The following is a 13,152-nucleotide window of genomic DNA, read 5'->3' as shown; positions in this document are numbered from 1 at the left end:
ACGATGTTGGTGAGGAGGCGGAGCAATTGCCTGTAATGGTGGTGTCACTCTCTAGGGAGTCGACACCGGAATGGATGGCTTATTTAGGAAATTACGTGATAATGTCAACACGCTGCAAGGTCGGTTGACGACATGAGACGGCCGACAAACAATTAGTACCGGTCCAGACGTCTCAAAAACACCGTCAGGGGTTTTAAAACGCCCGTTTACTTTAGTCGGTCGACACAGACACAGACAGGGACACTGAATCCAGTGTCGACGGTGAATAAACAAACGTATTCCTTATTAGGGCCACACGTTAAAGGCAATGAAGGAGGTGTTACATATTTCTGATACTACAAGTACCACAAAAGAGGGTATTATGTGGGATGTGAAAAAACTACCATAGTTTTTCCTGAATCAGATAAATTAAATAAAGTGTGTGATGATGCGTGGGTTCCCCCCGATAGAAAATTATGGGCGGTATACCCTTTCCCGCCAGAAGTTAGGGCGCGTTGGGAAACACCCCTTAAGGTGGATAAGGCGCTCACACGCTTATCAAAACAAGTGGCGGTACCGTCTATAGATAGGGCCGTCCTCAAGGACCAGCTGACAGTAGGCTGGAAAAATATCATAAAAAGTATATACACACATACTGGTGTTATACTGCGACCAGCGATCGCCTCAGCCTGGATGTGCAGAGCTGGGGTGGCTTGGTCGGATTCCCTGACTAAAAATATTGATACCCTTGACAGGGACAGTATTTTATTGACTATAGAGCATTTAAAGGATGCATTTCTATATATGCGAGATGCACAGAGGGATATTTGCACTCTGGCATCATGAGTAAATGCGATGTCCATAACTGCCAAAAGATGTTATGGACACGACAGTGGTCAGGTGATGCAGATTCCAAACGGCACAAAGGTGTATTGCCGTATAAAGGAAGAGGAGTTATTTGGGGTCGGTCCATCGGACCTGGTGGCCACGGCAACTGCTGGAAAATCCACCGTTTTTTACCCTAAGTCACATCTCTGCAGAAAAAGACACCGTCTTTTCAGCCTCAGTCCTCTCGTCCCTATAAGATCATATCTGCCCAGGGATAGAGGAAAGGGAAGAAGACTGCAGCAGGCAGCCCATTCCCAGGAACAGAAGCGTTCCACCGCTTCTGACAAGTTCTCAGCATGGCGCTGAGACCGTACAGGACCCCTGGATCCTACAAGTAGTATCCCAGGGGTACAGATTGGAAGGTCGAGACGTTTCCCCTTCGCAGGCTTCTGAAGTCTGCTTTACCAAGGTCTCCCTCCGACAAGGAGGCAGTATGGAAAAAAATTCACAAGCTGTATTCCCAGCAGGTGATAACTAAATTACCCCTCCCACTACAAGAAAAGGGGTATTATTCCACACTATATTGTGGTACTGAAGCCAGAAGGCTAGGTGAGACTTATTCTAAAAAATTTTTTGAACACTTACAAAGGTTCAAATCAAGATGGAGTCACTCAGAGCAGTGATAACGAACCAGGAAGAAGAGGACTATATAGTGTCCCGGGACATCAGGGATGCTTACCTCTATGTCCCAAATTTGCCCTTCTCACTAAGGGTACCTCAGGTTCGTGGTGCAGAACTGTCACTATCAGTTTCAGACGCTGCCGTTTGGATTGTCCACGGCACCCCGGGTCTTTACCAAGGTAATGGCCGAAATGATGATTCTTCTTCGAAGAAAAGGCGTCTTAAGTATCCCTTACTTGGATGATCTCCTGATAAGGGCATAGTCCAGGGAACAGTTGGAGGTCGGAGTAGCACTATCTCGGATACTGCTACAACAGCACGGGTGGATTCTAAATATTCCAAAATCGCAGCTGATCCGACGACACGTCTGCTGTGCCTAGGGATGATTCTGGACACAGTCCAGAAGAAGGTGTTTCTCCCGGAAGAGAAAGCCAGGGAGTTATCCGAGCTAGTCAGGAACCTCCTAAAAACAGTGCATCATTGCACAAGGGTCCTGGTAAAAATGGTGGCTTCCTACGAAGCAATTCCATTCGGCAGATTTCACGCAAGAACTTTTCAGTGGGATCTGCTGGACAAATGGCCCGGATCGCATCTTCAGATGCATCAGCGGATAACCCTATATCCAAGGACAAGGGTGTCTCTCCTGTGGTGGTTATAGAGTGCTCATCTTCTAGAGGGCCGCAGATTCGGCATTCAGGATTGGATGCTGGTGACCACGGAGCCCAGCCCGAGAGGCTGGGGAGCAGTCACACAAGAAAAAAAAAAAAATTTCCAGGGAGTGTGATCAAGTCTGGAGACTTTTCTCCACATAAATATACTGGAGCTAAGGGTAAATTTATAATGCTCTAAGCTTAGCAAGACCTCTGCTTCAAGGTCAGCCGGTATTGATCCAGTGGGAAAAACATCACGGCAGTCGCCCACGTAAACAGACAGGGCGACACAAGAAGCAGGAGGGCAATGGCAAAAACTGCAAGGACTTTTCGCTGGGCGGAAAATCATGTGATAGCACTGTCAGCAGTGTTTCATCCCGGGAATGGAAACTGGGAAGCAGACTTCCTCAGCAGGCACGACCTCCACCCGGGAGAGTGGAAACTTCATCGGGAAGTTTTTTCCACATGATTGTAAACCGTTGGGAAATACCAAAGGTGGACATGATGGCGTCCCGTCTAAAAAAAAAACAAAAAAAACAAAAAAAAAAACCGGGACAGGTATTGCGCCAGGTCAAGAGACCCTCAGGCAATAGCTGTGGACGTTCTGGTAACACCGTGGGTGTACCAGTCGGTGTATGTGTTCCCTCCTCTGCTTCTCATACCTAAGGTGCTGAGAATTATAAGACGTAGAGGAGTAAGAACTATACTCATGGCTCCGGATTGGCCAAGAAGGACTTGGTACCCGGAACTTCAAGTGATGCTTACAGAGGTCTTATGGCCTCTGCCGCTAAGAAGGGACTTGCTTCAGCAAGTACCATGTCTGTTCCAAGACTTACCGCAGCTGCGTTTGTCGGCATGGCGGTGGAAAGCCGGATCCTAAGGGAAAAAGGCATTCCGGAAGAGGTCATTCCTACCCTGGTCAAAGCCAGAAAGGAGGTGACCGCACAACATTATCACCACATGTGGCGAAAATATGTTGCGTGGTGTGAGGCCAGGAAGGCCCCACAAAGAAATTTCAACTCGGTCGTTTCCTGCATTTCCTGCAAACAGGAGTGTCTATGGGCCTCAAATTGGGGTCCATTAAGGTTCAAATTTCGGCCCTGTCGATTTTCTTCCAGAAAGAATTGGCTTCAGTTCCTGAAGTCCAGAAGTTTGTCAAGGGAGTATTGCATATACAACCCCCTTTTGTGCCTCCAGTGGCACTGTGGGATCTCAACGTAGTTCTGGGATTCCTCAAATCACATTGGTTTAAAACCAGTCAAATCTGTGGATTTGAAGCATCTCACATGAACAGTGACCATGCTCTTGGCCCTGGCCTGGACCAGGCGAGTGTCAAATTGGTGGTTTTTTCTCAAAAAAAAAAAAAAAAGCCCATATCTGTTTGTCCATTCGGACAGGGCAGAGCTGCGGACTCGTCCCCAGTTCTTTCCCTAAGGTGGTGTCAGTGTTTCACCTGAACCAGCTTATTGTGGTGCCTTGCACCTACTAGGGACTTGGAGGACTCCAAGTTGCTAGATGTTGTCAGGGCCCTGAAAATATGTTCCAGGACGGCTGGAGTCAGGAAAACTGACTTGCTGTTATCCTGTATGCACCCAACAAACTGGGTGCTCTTGCTTCTAAGCAGACTATTGCTAGTTGGATGTGTAATACAATTCAGCTTGCACATTCTGTGGCAGGCCTGCCACAGCCAAAATATGTAAATGCCCATTCCACAAGGAAGGTGGGCTCATCTTGGGCGGCTGCCCGAGGGGTCTCGGCTTTACAACTTTGCCGAGCAGCTACTTGGTCAGGGGCAAACACGTTTGCTAAATTCTACAAATTTGATACCCTGGCTAAGGAGGACCTGGAGTTCTCTCATTCGGTGCTGCAGAGTCATCCGCACTCTCCCGCCCGTTTGGGAGCTTTGGTATAATCCCCATGGTCCTTTCAGGAACCCCAGCATCCACTAGGACGATAGAGAAAATAAGAATTTACTTACCGATAATTCTATTTCTCGGAGTCCGTAGTGGATGCTGGGCGCCCATCCCAAGTGCGGATTATCTGCAATACTTGTACATAGTTACAAAAATCGGGTTATTATTGTTGTGAGCCATCTTTTCAGAGGCTCCGCTGTTATCATACTGTTAACTGGGTTTAGATCACAAGTTGTACGGTGTGATTGGTGTGGCTGGTATGAGTCTTACCCGGGATTCAAAATTCCTCCCTTATTGTGTACGCTCGTCCGGGCACAGTACCTAACTGGCTTGGAGGAGGGTCATAGGGGGAGGAGCCAGTGCACACCACCTGATCGGAAAGCTTTACTTTTGTGCCCTGTCTCCTGCGGAGCCGCTATTCCCCATGGTCCTTTCAGGAACCCCAGCATCCACTACGGACTCCGAGAAATAGAATTATCGGTAAGTAAATTCTTATTTTTTCTTCGTTCTGCTGATCGGAGTGTGATTGACAGGAAGTGGGTGTTTCTGGGCGGAAACTGGCCGTTTTATGGGTGTGTGTGAAAAAACGCTGCCGTTTCTGGGAAAAACGCGGGAGTGGCTGGAGAAACGGAGGAGTGTCTGGGCGAACGCTGGGTGTGTTTGTGACGTCAAACCAGGAACGACAAGCACTGAACTGATCGCAGATGCCGAATAAGTCTGAAGCTACTCAGAAACTGCTAAGAAGTGTCTATTCGCAATTCTGCTAATCTTTCGTTCGCAATTTTGATAAGCTAAGATTCACTCCCAGTAGGCGGCGACTTAGCGTGTGCAAATCTGCTAAAAGCAGCTTGCGAGCGAACAACTCGGAATGACCACCTTGATCCGAGGCATCAACAGGCTCAAAGCTTTTGACTGTTCCCAAGATGCACAGCGCCGCCTCCTCTATAACCCCGCCTCCGTGCACAGGAGCTCAGTTTGTAAGTTGGTGCCATGCAGTAAGCAGGCACTTAACAGGAGGGCTGCCTTAGGCATCCTATTGATAGCTTTTTTTGAAGAAAAGACAGAAGAATTCTTCTAACAAGACTTCAGGGCTGCAGCATGTAAAGTCTCATAGACTTTTCTGACTGCAGCTCCATCACCCCCAGCGGCGCTGTATACTCCCGCGCCCTGGTTGCCGGGTCACTGCAGCGGAGGCTTTGGTTCCTTCCAAACGTCAGTCACACACACACCGCTGTCCTCCCGGATCGTGGGGCCACACTTTACCGCGATCCAGCGCGGCCGTGGGAGGCGGGCCGCGCGCGCACTGGCGTGAACACTGTTATTGGGAAGCCGCTCCACTAGCCACCAGGGACAATAACATGGCACAGGTCTGTTTCTGCTGCGGGGTACACTGGGCTCCACAAGTCTGGACAATGGGGTGTAGAGTAGGATCTTGATCCGAGGCACCAACAGGCTCAAAGCTTTGACTGTTCCCAGAATGCACAGCGCCGCCTCCTCTATAACCCCGCCTCCCAGCACAGGAGCTCAGTTTGTCAGTTGGTGCTGCAGTAAGCAGGCACTTAACAGAGGGGCTGCTCCAGGCTTCTGACATTCTCTGCTGCAGCTCCAGCTCTCCCCAGCGGCGCTGTATACTCCCGAGCCCTGGTACCTACAGCGGAGGCTCCGGTTTACTTCACGTTAGGCACACACGGCTGGGGCTCTCCAGACTCGCGTGGCCGCGCTTCAGGAGGTGGTAAGTGGGTCCCGCTCGTGGGTCTTTATTGCGATCCGGCGCGGTCAGTGGGAGGCGGGCTGCGCGCGCTGGCGGTGGACACTGTGGATACAGGCGATCCCACTAGATCACCAGGGCATGGGCGCAGGTCAGGTTTTCTCTTAAAACCGATTTTAATATCGCCCACAGTACCCGGTGGTTTTGCCAGCAAGGGGGATAAGGCTTAGACCTTAAGCCCCTCCCCCAGCCCCAGGGCGCCATTTCCAGCAAGTGTTCCCGCCCTGGAGCTGCATCTCTGTCTTTTCTCACTCCCTGTCAGTGTCTGTGGCGCCATTACTCCTCAGCTCACTGTTCCTGGGACTGCTTGGGCAAATCCTCCTATGTAAAGCCGCCTGGTTGTCAGTGCTGTGACTTTACATGACACTTAAGTATTCTACCTGCCTTTTTAGTCAGTGTTAGTAAGAAAGAGTGCATTTAGTCAGGGGTTTATAGTACAATACCCTGTGATATACATCCAGTTTCTTACTGTGTAGTGTTATATCTATTGTTATATAGCTGTGTAAGCTAGTCCAGTGCAGTATTATTGTCTAATAACCTCTGCATTGTACAAACTGTGACTATTTGTGTGTGCATTGATAGCTGAGTGGTGTCCATCTCGTGTCTTTCACTCAACTTGCTATCCCTATATTCTATAACCTGAGGGGGCTTGGTGCGTCAGGTGTTATTTAATATAGGATTTTCTCTGTGATTTAATCACCATATCTCTCCTTTATCTCTGCTGGTGCTGACTACACTGCGCAGGGGTTTGGGTTTAGGGATATAGTGCTGCTAATAATTGTACTGTGTTACCTCATACTGCAAGTTATATCATGTCTGCTTCTAAGGGTAACGGTTCTGGGGCGGAACACACTGCTGGTGTTGCTGAAGCCACCGGCACATATGGGGAGAATATAGCAGCTGTGGGCTCTGGTTCTGGGGGCTCCTTGCCCCCCAGTGGGACTGTGGCAACGGAGGCACATACTGACCCTCCGTGGGCTGCTTTTTCCACGCTTCTGCATACGCTAGTTCATAAACTAACACCCCCTATGGGACCCCCAATGCCGGTACAACCGTATGTGGTCCCTGCAGCTAACCCGCTGTGGGCGGACGATTTATCTGATCAATTAAAGAAGTTGAACCAGTCCCTGACTACTAAAAAGTCTGACCAACGCTCGCCTAAGTCCAAGAGGTCCTCTAAGCGAGCGCTCGTCTCCTCACAATCCACTGCTGTCACTGACACCTCGTCTGATGAAGACAGCACATACACTGACCCCACAGGTTCTGACTCAGCTACGGCTGATGGGGAGGGTAGTTCACATGTGGATGTTCCTGATCTTTTGGAGGCTATTAAGTTAATTCTGCAGATTACGGATGATCCCGAGCCATCCGTTCCTCCTAAGAAACCAGATAGGTTCAAGCGTCAGAAGGTGATTAAACAAGTTTTACCTCACTCTGACCACCTAGTGGATATACGTCAGGAACCCTGGCAAAGCCCGGGTACGAAGTTTGTGCCTCAAAAGAAGATGCTGGTGTGCTATCCCATTGCGCCAGAGTTGTCTAAGAATTGGGAAACGCCTCCTCCAGTAGACTCACATGTGGCTAGGATGGTGGTTTCCTCAGCTCTACCTATCACTACCGTCACGTCTCTAGAAGAGCTTGCGTATAAATGTGTCGAGGGTTGTCTAAAAGCAATTTACACCCTCACGGGTGCTGCACAAAGGCCCACTATTGCAGCTACATGGGCGGCAGAGGCTATTGAAGCATGGGCCTTGGAGTTAGAGGCTGAAATCTCCTCTGACCATGCTAGACAATGCTTGTAATATTGTCACAGCTTCTCGCTATATTAAAGAGGCGGCTTCTGATGCCGGTATCCTAGCAGCCAAGGCCTCTACTTCGTCAGTCCTGGCTCGCAGGATATTGTGGCTGAGATCCTGGTCTGTGGATCTGGACTCTAGAAAAACCCTGGAGGTACTCCCTTTCAAGGGGGATATTCTGTTTGGGGAGGACTTAAATAAGATAGTGGCTGACTTGGCTACTGCCAAAACTGCCTGTCTGCCTAATACAGCTCCTTCTGTGTCGAAGGCCAAAGGCACGTCCTTTCGCCCCTTTCGTCCTTCAGGTAAAGCAAAAGGTCAGGCGTACCATAAGCAGGCCCGCACTTCCAAACCTGGTAAGCCGAAGCCCAAAAGAGCTTGGGCTGCCCGTCAGCCAGCAGCCAAGACCGATAAGCCTGCCGCATGACGGGGCGGGCCTCCCCCTGGGGGATCCCAGGGTGGGGGGCCGGCTTCTAGGGTATACCCAGGAATGGTTGAAGACCACTTTAGATGCCTGGGTACGGTAAGTCGTCACTCGAGGTTACGCCATAGCCTTCAAAAACCGACCCCCTCATCGATTTTGCCAGACAGACGTCCCGTCGGACCAGACAAAGGCAAACACTCTGCATTCGGTGGTACAGACCCTCCTGGATACAGGAGTCGTAGTACAGGTGCCTCTTGCTCAGAGGGGCCGGGGGTACTATTCTCCGCTGTTTCTAGTCCCAAAACCGAATGTGTCCTCCCTGCCCATTCTCATCCTCAAGGCACTGAACAAGTTTGTGAAGGTTTCCAAGCAACCTCCATTACCAGTATAGCGTTACCTTTTGGTTTAACAACGTCTCCGCGAGTCTTCACCAAAGTTATGACGGTGGTACTCCGCCGTCAAGGGGTCAGGATACTGCCGTATCTGGACGATTTGTTAATCCTGGCAAATTCCCCAGATCTTCTCCTGCGTCATCTGGATATGACGGTCCGGTTTCTACAAGCCCACGGGTGGCTCATCAACTGGAAGAAATCCTCCCTGGTCCCTGCTCAGAGCATGGTGCATCTGGGAGCGCTGTTGGACACTCACAACCAGAGGTTGTTCTTGTCTCAGGAGAAAGTCCTGAAACTTCAGGACAGGATTCGTTGCTTCCTTTCTTGTCCGCAAGTGTCGATACATTCGGCAATGCAGGTGCTGGGCCTCATGGTGTCAGCATTCGACATGGTGGAGTATGCTCAATTCCATTCTCGCCCCCTCCAGAAGCTGATTCTAGCCAAGTGGGACGGCCTGCCTCACCGGATCAGGTCCCACATGATCTCTTTGACTCCGGAGGTCCGTCTGTCGCTGCTCTGGTGGCTCCTGGACCGACAATTGTGCAGAGGCCGTCCCTTCTGGATATCCAACTGGGTCCTGTTGACGACAAATGCCAGTCTAAGAGGTTGGGGCGCGGTGCTGGAGCAGCACTCCTTGCAGGGTCGGTGGACCAAGGACTCTTTTCTCGATCAACATTCTGGAATTGCGGGCGGTCTTCACTGCGTTGAACCTAGCCCAGCATTTGATTCAGAACCATCCTGTTCAAGTACAGTCGGACAACGCCACCACAGTGGCTTACATAAATCATCAAGGCGGCACTTGAAGCTGTTTGGCAATGAAGAAAGCCTCACGGATTCTACGATGGGCAGAACACCATCTACCGGCAATATCGGCAATATTCATTCCGGGAGTCCTGAATTGGGAAGCGGACTTTCTCAGTTGTCATGATGTGCATGCCTGCGAGTGGGGCCTCCATCCAGAAGTGTTTCAACTCCTCGTGGAAAGGTGGGGTCTTCCAGATGTGGATCTGATGGCGTCTCGACACAAGGTTCCAGTCTTCGGAGCAAGAACAAGGGATCCTCAAGCAGCATTCGTTGATGCGCTGGCAGTGCCGTGGAGGTTTCGGCTGCCGTACGTGTTCCCTCCGGTGTCACTCCTGCCCAGGGTAATTCGGAAGTTCAAGCAAGAAAAAGGAAATCTGCTTCTCATAGCTCCGGCGTGGCCCAGACGGCACTGGTTCTCAGACCTGCAAGGCCTATCGTCAGAGCGTCCACTTCTACTTCCACAACGCCCAGACCTCCTCGTTCAGGGCCCCTGTGTCTACCAGGACCTAGCCCGGCTGTCTTTGACGGCGTGGCTCTTGAAGCTTCCGTCTTAAGAGCTAAGGGTTTTTCTGAAGAGGTCATTAAAACTATGTTGCGGGCCCGGAAACCGGCCTCTGCTCGGATTTACCATCGGGTCTGGCATTCCTACTTTGTTTGGTGCGCATCTAACCATTATGACGCTTCCAAGTTTAGTACAGCCAAACTTTTGGCTTTTCTACAGCAGGGCCTAGATTTAGGCCTGCGTCTGGCCTCCCTCAAGGTTCATATTTCTGCCTTGTCGGTGTGGTTTCAGAGAAAAATTGCGACTTTACCTGATGTTCATACTTTCACTCAGGGTGTGTTGCGTATCCAACCTCCCTATGTCCCGCCTGTGGCTCCTTGGGACTTGTCGGTGGTTTTGGAGGCGTTGCAGGAGCCTCCATTTGAACCTCTTGGTTCAAGCTGACCTTAAGTAGCTTTCCCTTAAGGTGGTGTTCTTGCTGGCTATTGCCTCTGCTAGAAGGGTGTCGGATTTGGGTGCCTTGCCTTGTAGTTCCCCATATCTGATTTTTCACCGTGACCTGGCGGTTCTTAGGACTCGTCCCGGATATTTACCTAAGGTGGTTTCTTCGTTCCACCTTAATCAGGAGATTGTGGTTCCAGCTTTTGTCTCTCCTGATTTGTCTCCCAAAGAGCGGTCTTTGGATGTGGTACGGGCTCTCCGTATCTACGTGAAGAGAACTGCTTCTATTCGAAAGTCTGATTCTCTCTTTGTTTTGTTTGGATTTCACAAACGTGACCAGGTGGATTAGAATGGTGATTGCGCATGCTTATGTGAAGGCTGGTCTGTCAGCTCCTGTTCACATTACGGCCCATTCTACTCGGTCTGTTGGACCTTCTTGGGCGGCCCAACGTGATGCGACCCTTGACCAATTGTGCAAGGCGGCTACGTGGTCCTCCGGGAACACGTTCATAAGGTTCTATGCCTTCGATACTGCCGCTTCCCAGGATGCTTCCTTTGGACGCCGGGTTCTTGTGCCCGCTACAGTGCGTCCCTTCCAATAAGGAACTGCTTTAGGACATCCCCATTGTCCAGACTTGTGGAGCCCAGTGTACCCCGCAGCAGAAAACGAGTTTTATGGTAAGAACTTACCCTTGTTAAAACTCTTTTTGCGAGGTACACTGGGCTCCACAAGGCGCCCACCCTGACGCACTTAGCTTCTTTGGGTTGATATGGCATTAGCAGCTGACACTTCTCTTGTCGTGAGAGTGTGGTGTATGTGGCTACTAACCGTTGTCGTCTCTTTTCCTGCTACTGCATTGGGCTGGTTAACTAAACTGAGCTCCTGTGCTGGGAGGCGGGGTTATAGGAAGGCGGCGCTGTGCATTCTGGGAACAGTCAAAGCTTTGAGCCTGTTGGTGCCTCGGATCAAGATCCTACTCTACACCTCATTGTCCAGACTTGTGGAGCCCAGTGTACCTCGCAGAAAGAGTTTTAACAAGGGTAAGTTCTTACCATAAAACTCATTTTTAAAAAATATGTAAATAATCCCGCTTTGCAATGCCCGCAGCGCCCGGTGGGGATGCCAGCAAGGGGAGCAGGTCTGACCTGTGGCCCCTCCCCCAGCCCCAGGGCGCCATTTCTGCAAATGTTCCCGTCCTGGAGCTGCATTTCTCTCCTTCACTCCCTGTCAGCAGCCATCACAGACAGAGCTGAGCTGTTCCTGGGAATGCTGGGGCAAATCCTCCTCTGTAAAGCCGCCTGATCGCCTGCGTTGTGCTTCTTACAGGACACTTAAGTATTCTACCTGTCACTGGGACAGTGTTAGCTAAGAAAGAGTGTATACATTCAGGGTTGTGTGGTACAAACACCCTGTGATATACATCCAGTATCTACTGTGCTTTGTTATATCTATTGTTGACACATATAGCCATACTGCGTATTACTTTGTATTGCTAGTCCAGTGCAGTTTTATGGTGCATAATTTCTGCATGGTACGTTTGTGACTATATATGTGTGTGTGCATGTAGCTGCTGCATGGCTGCCCTATTGGGGTATTTAATTCAGCGTGCTACTCCTATATTACTGTACCTGAGGGGGCTAAGTGTATCAGGTTTTTCTGTTTAATATAGGATTGGTCTCACAAGGTATACTTACGGTGTATTTTTACTTGTGATCTATAGTCACTCTGTATATCTCTAGAACTCCCTGTTTGTGCTGTCATAGCTTTCACTGGGGGTTCTTGCTAGGTATATCGCTGCTTAGACTTGTACCAGGTTGCCCGATATTGTACATATTAGTATGTCAGCTACACCTGGCAATGGAGCTGGGGGTTCTCCCACATTGCGTGTTGGTGATGCCGCAGACGCACTGCAGGAAAATATGGCAGCTGAGAGTTCAGGTTTAGGGGGTTCCTTACCTCCCAGTGGGTCTGTAGCACCGGGGGCATCATGGGACCCACCTTGGGCTACATTTTCCACACTGTTATACACGCTTGTAACTATATTGGTGCCCCCTGCTGGACCACCTGTGCCACTGCAGCAGTTTATGGTCCCTGCTATTAATCTGCCATGTGCAGATCATATCTCCACTCAGTTACAGCATTTGAACTGGTCATTGATTAATTCTAAGTGTCACTCTTGCCCGCCTAAGACTAAGTCGTCTTCTAAATGGGCTATTACCTCCTCCCAATCCACTGCTATCCCAGACACGTCCTCTGAGGAGGATGGTGCATATACTGATCCCACAGACACTGACACAGATATTTCTGATGGGAAAGGGAAGTCATTGGTGGATGTCCCGGATTTGATTGAAGCAATTAGGCTCATTCTTCAGGTGTCTGATGATCCTGAGCCTGAGGCTGTCTCTAAGAAACCGGATAGGTTTAAACGTAAGAAGGTGGTTAAACAAGTTTTACCTCATTCTGAACACCTGGTTGACATACGTCAGGAATCCTGGAAAAATCCAGGGACAAAATTCACACCGAATAAGAGACTGTTGGCTAGCTATCCTCTCTGTGCGGAGATATGTAAGAATTGGGAAACTCCTCTGCCCGTAGATTCTCATGTGGCGCGTATGGTTGTTTCCTCTGCTCTGCCAGTAACTACCGTCACCTCTCTGAAGGAACCGACGGATAGACGTGTGGAGGGTTGTTTGAAAGCGATTTATACCCTAACGGGGGCTGTGCATAGGCCAACCATTGCAGCAACATGGGCTGCTTAAGCTGCTGAGGTGTGGACTCAGGAGCTTGAAGCGAAACTGCCTTCAAACGCATCTGAGCATGCTCGACAATGTCTCTCGTATATTACCACTGCTGTACCTTAAGGAGGCGGCCTCCCATGCCGGGGAGCTTGTGGCCAAGGCTGCTACTACGTCCGTCTTTGCCAGACGTATACTTTGGTTGAGATCCTGGTCGGTGGATATGGATTCCAAGAAA

Source organism: Pseudophryne corroboree, chromosome 1 (genome assembly GCF_028390025.1).
Source record: "Pseudophryne corroboree isolate aPseCor3 chromosome 1, aPseCor3.hap2, whole genome shotgun sequence".
NCBI classification, from domain to species: domain Eukaryota; kingdom Metazoa; phylum Chordata; class Amphibia; order Anura; family Myobatrachidae; genus Pseudophryne; species Pseudophryne corroboree.
The sequence above is the reverse complement of the archived record's forward strand: the minus strand, read 5'-3'. Positions refer to the sequence as shown.